Raw genomic sequence first — 7500 nt, 5'->3', positions numbered from 1 at the left:
ATATTGGGGCTGCACCACGGCACATGAAAAGTTCAATAAAAAAAAAAAAGGTAAGGACTGGACCTGTCAAGTTTGCAAAGTACCAGAAAGCATTGCAAAGGCGACTTGCTTTTTACATAAGGATTTTGGGGGCCCCTCTTTCTGCTCTAATAACCTATTTTTTCAAGTGCGAATTTTTTCAGAAGCGGGAAACATATGGATGAAATGTGTATGAGATTGCCATTTAAAGAAATACTATTTGTGATAAACTGCCGGCTATGGAAATGCAACAGAAAAATTTTTTTTAAAAAACAGTAGACCTAGTGTCTCGGGCCTTAATTTACCAAGTTTATGGCCTTAATTTTATCATAGAATATTTTCCTAAAGTCCCATCTCATAAATCGCTAAAATACCCTCATCATCTTTCTCACTAAGCTCCTGAGCTCTGTTATCAATAGCTTTAATTAGATTTGTCTCCTTTATTTTTAAAAAGCCTGTACCTCATATGAAAACTAAATCCAAATCAAGCGGGGGTTAAATGCCAGTGGAGAGTCCAAAAGAAATGATATTGACAACTCGTTTTAAAAAACGTGTCCTGATCAGTTGGTGCTTGTTATGAGATGAATTTAATCCTACCCCCTAAACTTGAGAGGCTCTGTTCAAACAGGATTTTTACAATGATTCTAACAAATATCCTTCTGAACATTTTAGCAAATGAACTTAAAGTATTATGATATTTAAATTCCCCGGTGACTCTAAGAGTGTTGGAAGGGCCTGATTTCACTCACGCAATTTTGACACGTTGGCCTTGGCATGAAAAGAAAAAGGGATGGGAGAGGAAAAGCTGTTGAGCTATTACTGTTTTTGCCAAAAGCCCAAAAATCTCAAAAGGTTGGAAAAGAGGGGCAACAAAAAAGCCCCCAGGCAAAAGTTGATTTAATTCAAATGCAGGACTCTGTCTTGCTTGCCAAAACTTTTTCCTTTCTTTCAATGTACAAGAAATTTTAGGGTAAACCCAGAAAACCCGGGAAAATTGATACTTGATTGAGGTATTATTACTTTATATTTTTAGTTTTGTTTTTTCGTAATCTCTTTACTGTCAGGGGGATTTGTATGGGGAATCTGCGAGTTCTTTCCTCTGACAAACTAACAGATGCCCCTAAATATGATTGATCCTCAAAATGTTGTTCCAAACCTTTTTTAGACTGGCAGTGGGGCCCAAACTATATCTCAACTAACCAAAATGATCAGGAAGGCATATTACCTTTTCCACCTTTTTAAAGGAACAAAAGCGTCAGTGGGGGGCTCATTGAAACCTTTTTTAATGACGTAGTCAAACCCCCCACTATGCGGGGAAAGAAAAAATGAAGACCTTTTTTAAGTTTCTTTTAAAAGGGGAAAGGGCCCGGGATCTTTCAAATTTTTCGTGCACATGTGAGGGGTAAATGCTACTGGATAAAGAAAACATAGGGGGGGCAAAATTTTTTTAAAAATAAGCTACCCAAAACACTAGTACTTAGAAAAACACGTATTGATTGGCGAAGCAGTGACTGATCAAAGTCACCTATCATTTTCCCAGTCTTTTACCTGTATGTTACTCATTAAGCACAAATTCACTTTTCCTTATTTGGGTATAGGTAATTTTGCCTTTGGGGGAAAAAACACCAAAAATTTCCCCCTTTAATTTGGGCCTTCCCCCGGGGTTTTGTGGGGAGTTTTAAAACCCCCCCCCTCTCCCTTTTTTTTTTGAAATTTTCGTTTTTTAAAAAACCTTTTTTTTTTAAATTTTTCCCCAATTTGGTAAATAATTTTCAATTTTTTTTTTTTTTTTCCCCTTTTCCCTTTCCTTTTTCCCCTTTTTTTTTTTCTTTTTTCTTTTTCTTTCCCTTCTCTTCCGCCCCTTTTTTTTCTCTTTTTTCCTTTTCCCCTTTTCCCTTTTTTCTCTTCTTTTTCCAACTTTATAACTGCTCCCTCTCTTTTCTCCTTTCCCTACTCTCCCCTTTACCTCTTTCCACCTTCCCAAAAAATTTCTCGGGGGGCCCTCTTGCCTTTTCTTCCTTCCCCCCCCTTGGGTTTTTAACCTCTCTTTTCCCCTTTTGGGTCCTCTCTTTCCCTCTTTTTTTCCTTCTTTTTTCTCTTCTCCTTTTTGGGGCTTTTTCTAAATTTTTCCTCACTCCTACTCTTCTCCCCATTTTTGCCTTCTTCTGTCCTCTTCTATTCCTCTTCTTCCTTTTTCTCTTTCCTTCCTTTCTCTTTCTTTTTCTTCTCTCTCCTTTCTCATGTTTTTCTCTCTTTTATCTTTTCCCTTTTTTCTCTCCTTTTTTCTTCCTGGCCCTCTCCGGGCTTTTCTCCCCTTTCCCCTTTCTCCTCCTCTTTCCCTTCCTCATCCCTTCCGTTCTCTTCTCTTCTTCTCCTTTTTTTTTTTTTCTTTTTTTTTCCTCTACTCTCCCTTTTTCCTTTTCGCTTTTTTTCGGTTCTTATCCCCCCTTCTTTTCTCTTTCTATTTTTTCCTGTTCTTTTTCTCTTTTCTCCCTTTTTTTTTTTTTTCCTTTTTCTTTCTCTCTTCTTTCCTTTCCTTTTTTTTTTTTTTCTCCTTTCTTTTTCTTTCTTCTTTTTCTTCTTCTTTCTTCTTCTCTTCTTTTTTTTTTTCTTTCTCTCTCTCTCTCCCCTCTTTTTTCTCTCCCTCTCTTTTTTTTCTCTCTCTCTTCTCTCTCTTTTTTTTTGTAATCAATTTTCTCTAATACTATAGTGACCTGTTCTCGTGATCCTCTCACCTCCTTCAAAAAACCCCATATTTCTATCTTTTACAGAAACTCCCTGCCTCACCGCCCAACAGGTCTCAGCTTTGACTGAAAAAAGTGACCTTAGAACCACTAATTCAACCCTTATTGCTTGAAAAAAACCCCATGCTTTTATTCTGATATCTTTATGTCAATTTGTCCTTGTTTATACTCAAACCGTTGTTAAAAAACGCTTTTTCTTAATCATTAAGTAGCTTTTTTTTTTTTTAAAAAAAAAAAATAAGGTACCCTTGTTCCTTCCCAAAACCCCCCCCAAATTTATAATTTTTTCATTTAATTCTTTATTGTTTCCAAAATGAAAATGTTCAAAATTAGTTTGTTTAAAATTTTTTTGAGTAGTCGAAACAGACCGCCCCGAGGTGGGCTTGGGGCCCCCCTGTCCCCCCGGGTTTCCTTCCTTGCCGTCCCTCGTATTTAATCACTTTTTTTAAACTTAAAAGGGAAAACAATTCCCCCCCCCCCCCCCCCCCCCCCCCCCCCCCCCCCCCTTTTTTTTTTTTTTTTTTTTTTTTTTTTTTTTTTTTTTTTTTTTTTTTTTTTTTTTTTTTTTTTTTTTTTTTTTTTTTTTTTTTTTTTTTTTTTTTTTTTTTTTTTGGTTTTTCCCCCCCCCCCCCCCCCCCCCCCCCCCCCCCCCCCCCCCCCCCCAAAATTTTTTAAATTTGTTTTTTTTTCCCCCCCCAAAAAAAATAGAAAATTTCCCCCCCCTTTGGGGGAAGGGTGATTGTTTCCCCCGGAAAAACAGGACCGCCTTTTTTTTTCCCCGGGCCTTTTTTTTTGAATTTTTTTTTTTTTGGGGCCCTTGGGGGGCCCCAAAAAAATTTTTTTTTTCTGTTTTTTTCCCCCGGGGTTTGGGGGGGCCTCTGCCCTTGGGGTCCTTCCCCGCCCTTGTACCCCCACTACCTCTACGGTTAAAAAAACTGTAAAAGCTGCAACACTTTTAAATCAAAACTCAAGGCAATCCCTGCCGTGGGGACTGTCCTCACCCTCATTAAAAATACAACCTGAAAAAATAGGATCCTGAGTATAAAAACTTTTCCCCCCGGGGACCAGCCCCTTTTCCAGTCTACTTGTTTACAGATAAGAATAATCGAGAGCCTCTTCCTAAATTACTGAGCAATTTGACCCCTTTTCTTTAAGTTTTCTATTTATTTTGTACTTGATAAAAAAAGTTTTTAGAACAAAAATGGTGTCATATCTTAAAACAAGGCTTAGTGAAACACATCATTTACAAATCCAATTAATTTTTTATAAAAGAGTTGTGCTGTTATTGTCAATGTCCTTTCCTTGGGTCTGAAAAGTATAAATATTAAAACATGTCAGTATCATCGAAAAAGGTTAATGCTGTGTTCTGCTAGAATAAGTTGTACTGCCTTCCTCCAGGTCTTTTCTTACAATTTACAAGTCATTTTATGTATATTCTTCTGATTAAATATATTTTTTTAAATACTCAAATTTTACTTTGAATAAAGATTATATATATATAAGTGTTTTTTTTTACTTGAAATATTTTATTTTGATTTTTTATATACTTGAAATAATGGCACTTTTAGGGGGAATGCCATAAATTTTGAAAATTAACCAAAAATCAAAAGATATTTCTTTTAAATTTTGTTTTTGTTCTAAAAACCACAATTTTAAAATGTATAGTGTATTTTTAAAAATTTATAGATTTTTAAAAGAACAAATTTATTGAAATGTTTTTAAAAATTTATTTCCCGTCTTGTACGGGAAAATATCCTATTTTAACATTTATTAAAAAGTAAAACCAGTTCAATATTCTTTTTTTTAAAAATTCATACTTCTACTGAAATTTTGTGATTTACAAAATGTTTAAAAAGAAAAAAATTTTTCTTTATTCTGTATCAAATAAAACTATATACCCCCACAATCTCTTTCTCATTTTTTGTTATGGGAGTTTGGGAAACGGAACGAGGGCCATTAAGGGGTCCCTCTGCCTTGGGCCCCAGCCCCTTTCCTCAACCAATTGTGCATGGTCTTTATTTCGTCCCCCTTTATTTTTCCTTTTCTTCATTTCCTTTGTGTCATTAAAGGCCCCGGGAGCCAGGGGGGTGGTATTCCCCTACCTTTAATGATGTTTGCTGTCATCTCTGTCCATTTCCCAAAACATCCACCTGGACATTACCACCTTCAAATATAAACCCCTTTTTCTCTCCCAAAATCCTTTATTTCTTTCTTATTGCACGTCCCTTTATTGCTACCCTTTTTGACCTAAAACCCAAATGGGATCGATTCCTTTTTGTTTTTCCCCGTACAGCCCCTTACTCTCCAATACCTTTTCTTCCAACAAAATCTCCAAAACGAGTGGCAAATTTCCTTTTACATTTGTTTCTGATCATTTTATGCCTTTTCACGTTTTCATCCGATTCCCCAAACTCTGCACATCTCTCTGACTGACCTCACTGCAAAACCATTTTTGCCCCCCCTCACTCCTCCCTTGTAATTGTACTGGAACATCCCTCCCTGACTGATGGTTTCCCCTGCGACAAGGACTGGGCAGACTGTGAAACGATCCCAGCCCCTTGCCTTCCTTTTGCCCAAGCTAATCAGACCCTTTAAATTTCCTGCTCATTACACATAATGCCATTTTTAAGATGCTCACTGAATAAAAGCTTGAGTCGTGTTACCAGTTCTGAAAATTTAAACCCGGGCTCACCTAGCTTCCTTCCCGAAACTTGAAAAAATTTTCCAAAAATTCCTAAACCCTAACCCAAGAGAATGCCCCTCCCTCACCCACCCTCCAAATTCTCCTTTCCCGTTTTAATTCTCACTCAAAACTTTTTCCATATCCACCCCCTTGAATTCCCCTACCCTCTTTCCCCCCCTCTCACCCAAAAAAACCCCCCCCTCTCCTTTTCAATGTGTCCCCCTTCCTGTTCCTTCCCCCTTATCCTTACCACTCCCACCTGGATGCTCAAGTGACTCTCATCTGTCACAGCAATGTTCTTCTCTGGATCCATCCCATCCTGACATTCTTTCTGATATTTCAAGACCTTTCCCTTTTCCCTTATCTGGATTCTTTTACTCATTGATTGTTTCTCAAACTCTCTTGTAGTTTTCCCCATTCAGTGTTACTCTCCCTTCCTCAGATGGATAGATACTCTGTTTGATCTAATGAACCTTTATCCTTAACCCCTTCCCTTTTACAAATCCCTGCTGTACTCCATTTGTTATCCCCTCTTTACCATTCTCACCACCATACTATCCAACAGCACTCTACAACCCTTGACATCTAACACATTTTATCCTGATAAACTCATTTTAACCCTTTTTGCTTTATCATAATGCTATACTTGGGGCTTCATCCCCCAAGGCTCACCCTATTGCTCATTTTGAAGACACCGGTAATGACCATAGATGTTGATGCAGCAGAAATTTTTCAGTAAATAAATACTGTATGGTAATATCATAATTAACCCCTTGGTTAACAGATACTGTGCATATTCATGTACCTGGCATCAGTAGGCTAAATTAGCTGGAATAAGTGATGTCAGCAATGTTTTGGTAAAAAAAATACCATTTTGGTCTATGTGAGGAAAGTAAGTTTGTAAGACTAGACTACCAGGCAACAAAAAAAAAAAAAAAAAGACAAAAGATTGTTGTCTTCTTTCTTGCTTATTCTATATAAAGTTTTCTTGATTCTCCTGGAAATCTAATACAAGTAAATTTCATAACCATTCTCATATGATATTTATTATATATTAGAAGCTTACTGTACTAGAACCTCTATATTTTGTTTGTATACTAGGTTAGGATCTTGGTTTGTATACTAGATAGTCTCAAATAGTGCTCAAACTGTTTCTTTTAATGATCTTAAGTTTGAGAAAATTTAGTTTAATAAATCTGATTATGTCACTTAACCCACTGACACTGAGAACACGTGCGTTTCCTGGCCACTATTGTTTTCTTTTATTTTTTTCTATTTCACAGATACCTTCACAGGCAGTTACTCACCAATGAGTCTATTACAAGGTCTACCTAACCTTACCCATTTACCCCAATTATTGTGTGTGTGTGTGTGTGTGTGTGTGTGTGTGTGTGTGTGTGTGTGTGTGTGTGTGTGTGTGTGTGTGTGTGTGTGTGTGTGTGTGTGTGTGTGTGTGTGTGTGTGTGTGTGTGTGTGTGTGTGTGTGTGTGTGTGTGTGAAAAATATCAATATTATTAGTGTCATAATGATGTTAAAAGAATGGTAATATCATCATAAATCCTTTTTCCCCAGAAAATTCAAAAGATAAGGTAAGCAGGTAAGATCAGGTAGGCCATTAATAATTAAGGTTTCTGTGGAGCCATCTGTTTGTAAAAAATAAGTAAATAAGCAAACAAAACCATAGTGGATAGTGTCGTCACTTGCATCAATGAGTTAATGCACTTCCTTATTTCCAATTCTATAAATAGAGAAGTCCAACACTCTAGTAGCTCAGTGTTATGCTATCCTTAACAGCATAATTTAACCTTAACATTAGCTATTCTCTAATGATACAAAGACAATTATATAATGAGAGGGAAGAAGAGAGAAGTAAGGGTAGGGAGATTGTTTCACTGTATACTTCTAGTAACAGTGAACTGACACCATCTACCCAAATCTAATCACTACCCTTTTACGAAAGTAAAATCAGTGGGGACATTTAATCAAAAGACAGATAACCTTGAGAAACTTTTGAATGAGGGGCCTGTGTTGGCTCCCCACCAGGAAGAGTGGCCA

At 36.9% G+C, this 7500-nt stretch overlaps 1 pseudogene; it reads left to right on the top strand.

Moving 5' to 3' along the window:
- LOC119587956 overlaps positions 1-2875 on the top strand; it is an 11608-nt pseudogene extending 8733 nt beyond the window's left edge.
- The last annotated feature ends 4625 nt before the right edge of the window (positions 2876-7500 follow it).

Source organism: Penaeus monodon, chromosome 3 (genome assembly GCF_015228065.2).
Source record: "Penaeus monodon isolate SGIC_2016 chromosome 3, NSTDA_Pmon_1, whole genome shotgun sequence".
Lineage (NCBI taxonomy): Eukaryota > Metazoa > Arthropoda > Malacostraca > Decapoda > Penaeidae > Penaeus > Penaeus monodon.
The sequence above is the reverse complement of the archived record's forward strand: the minus strand, read 5'-3'. Positions and strand labels throughout refer to the sequence as shown.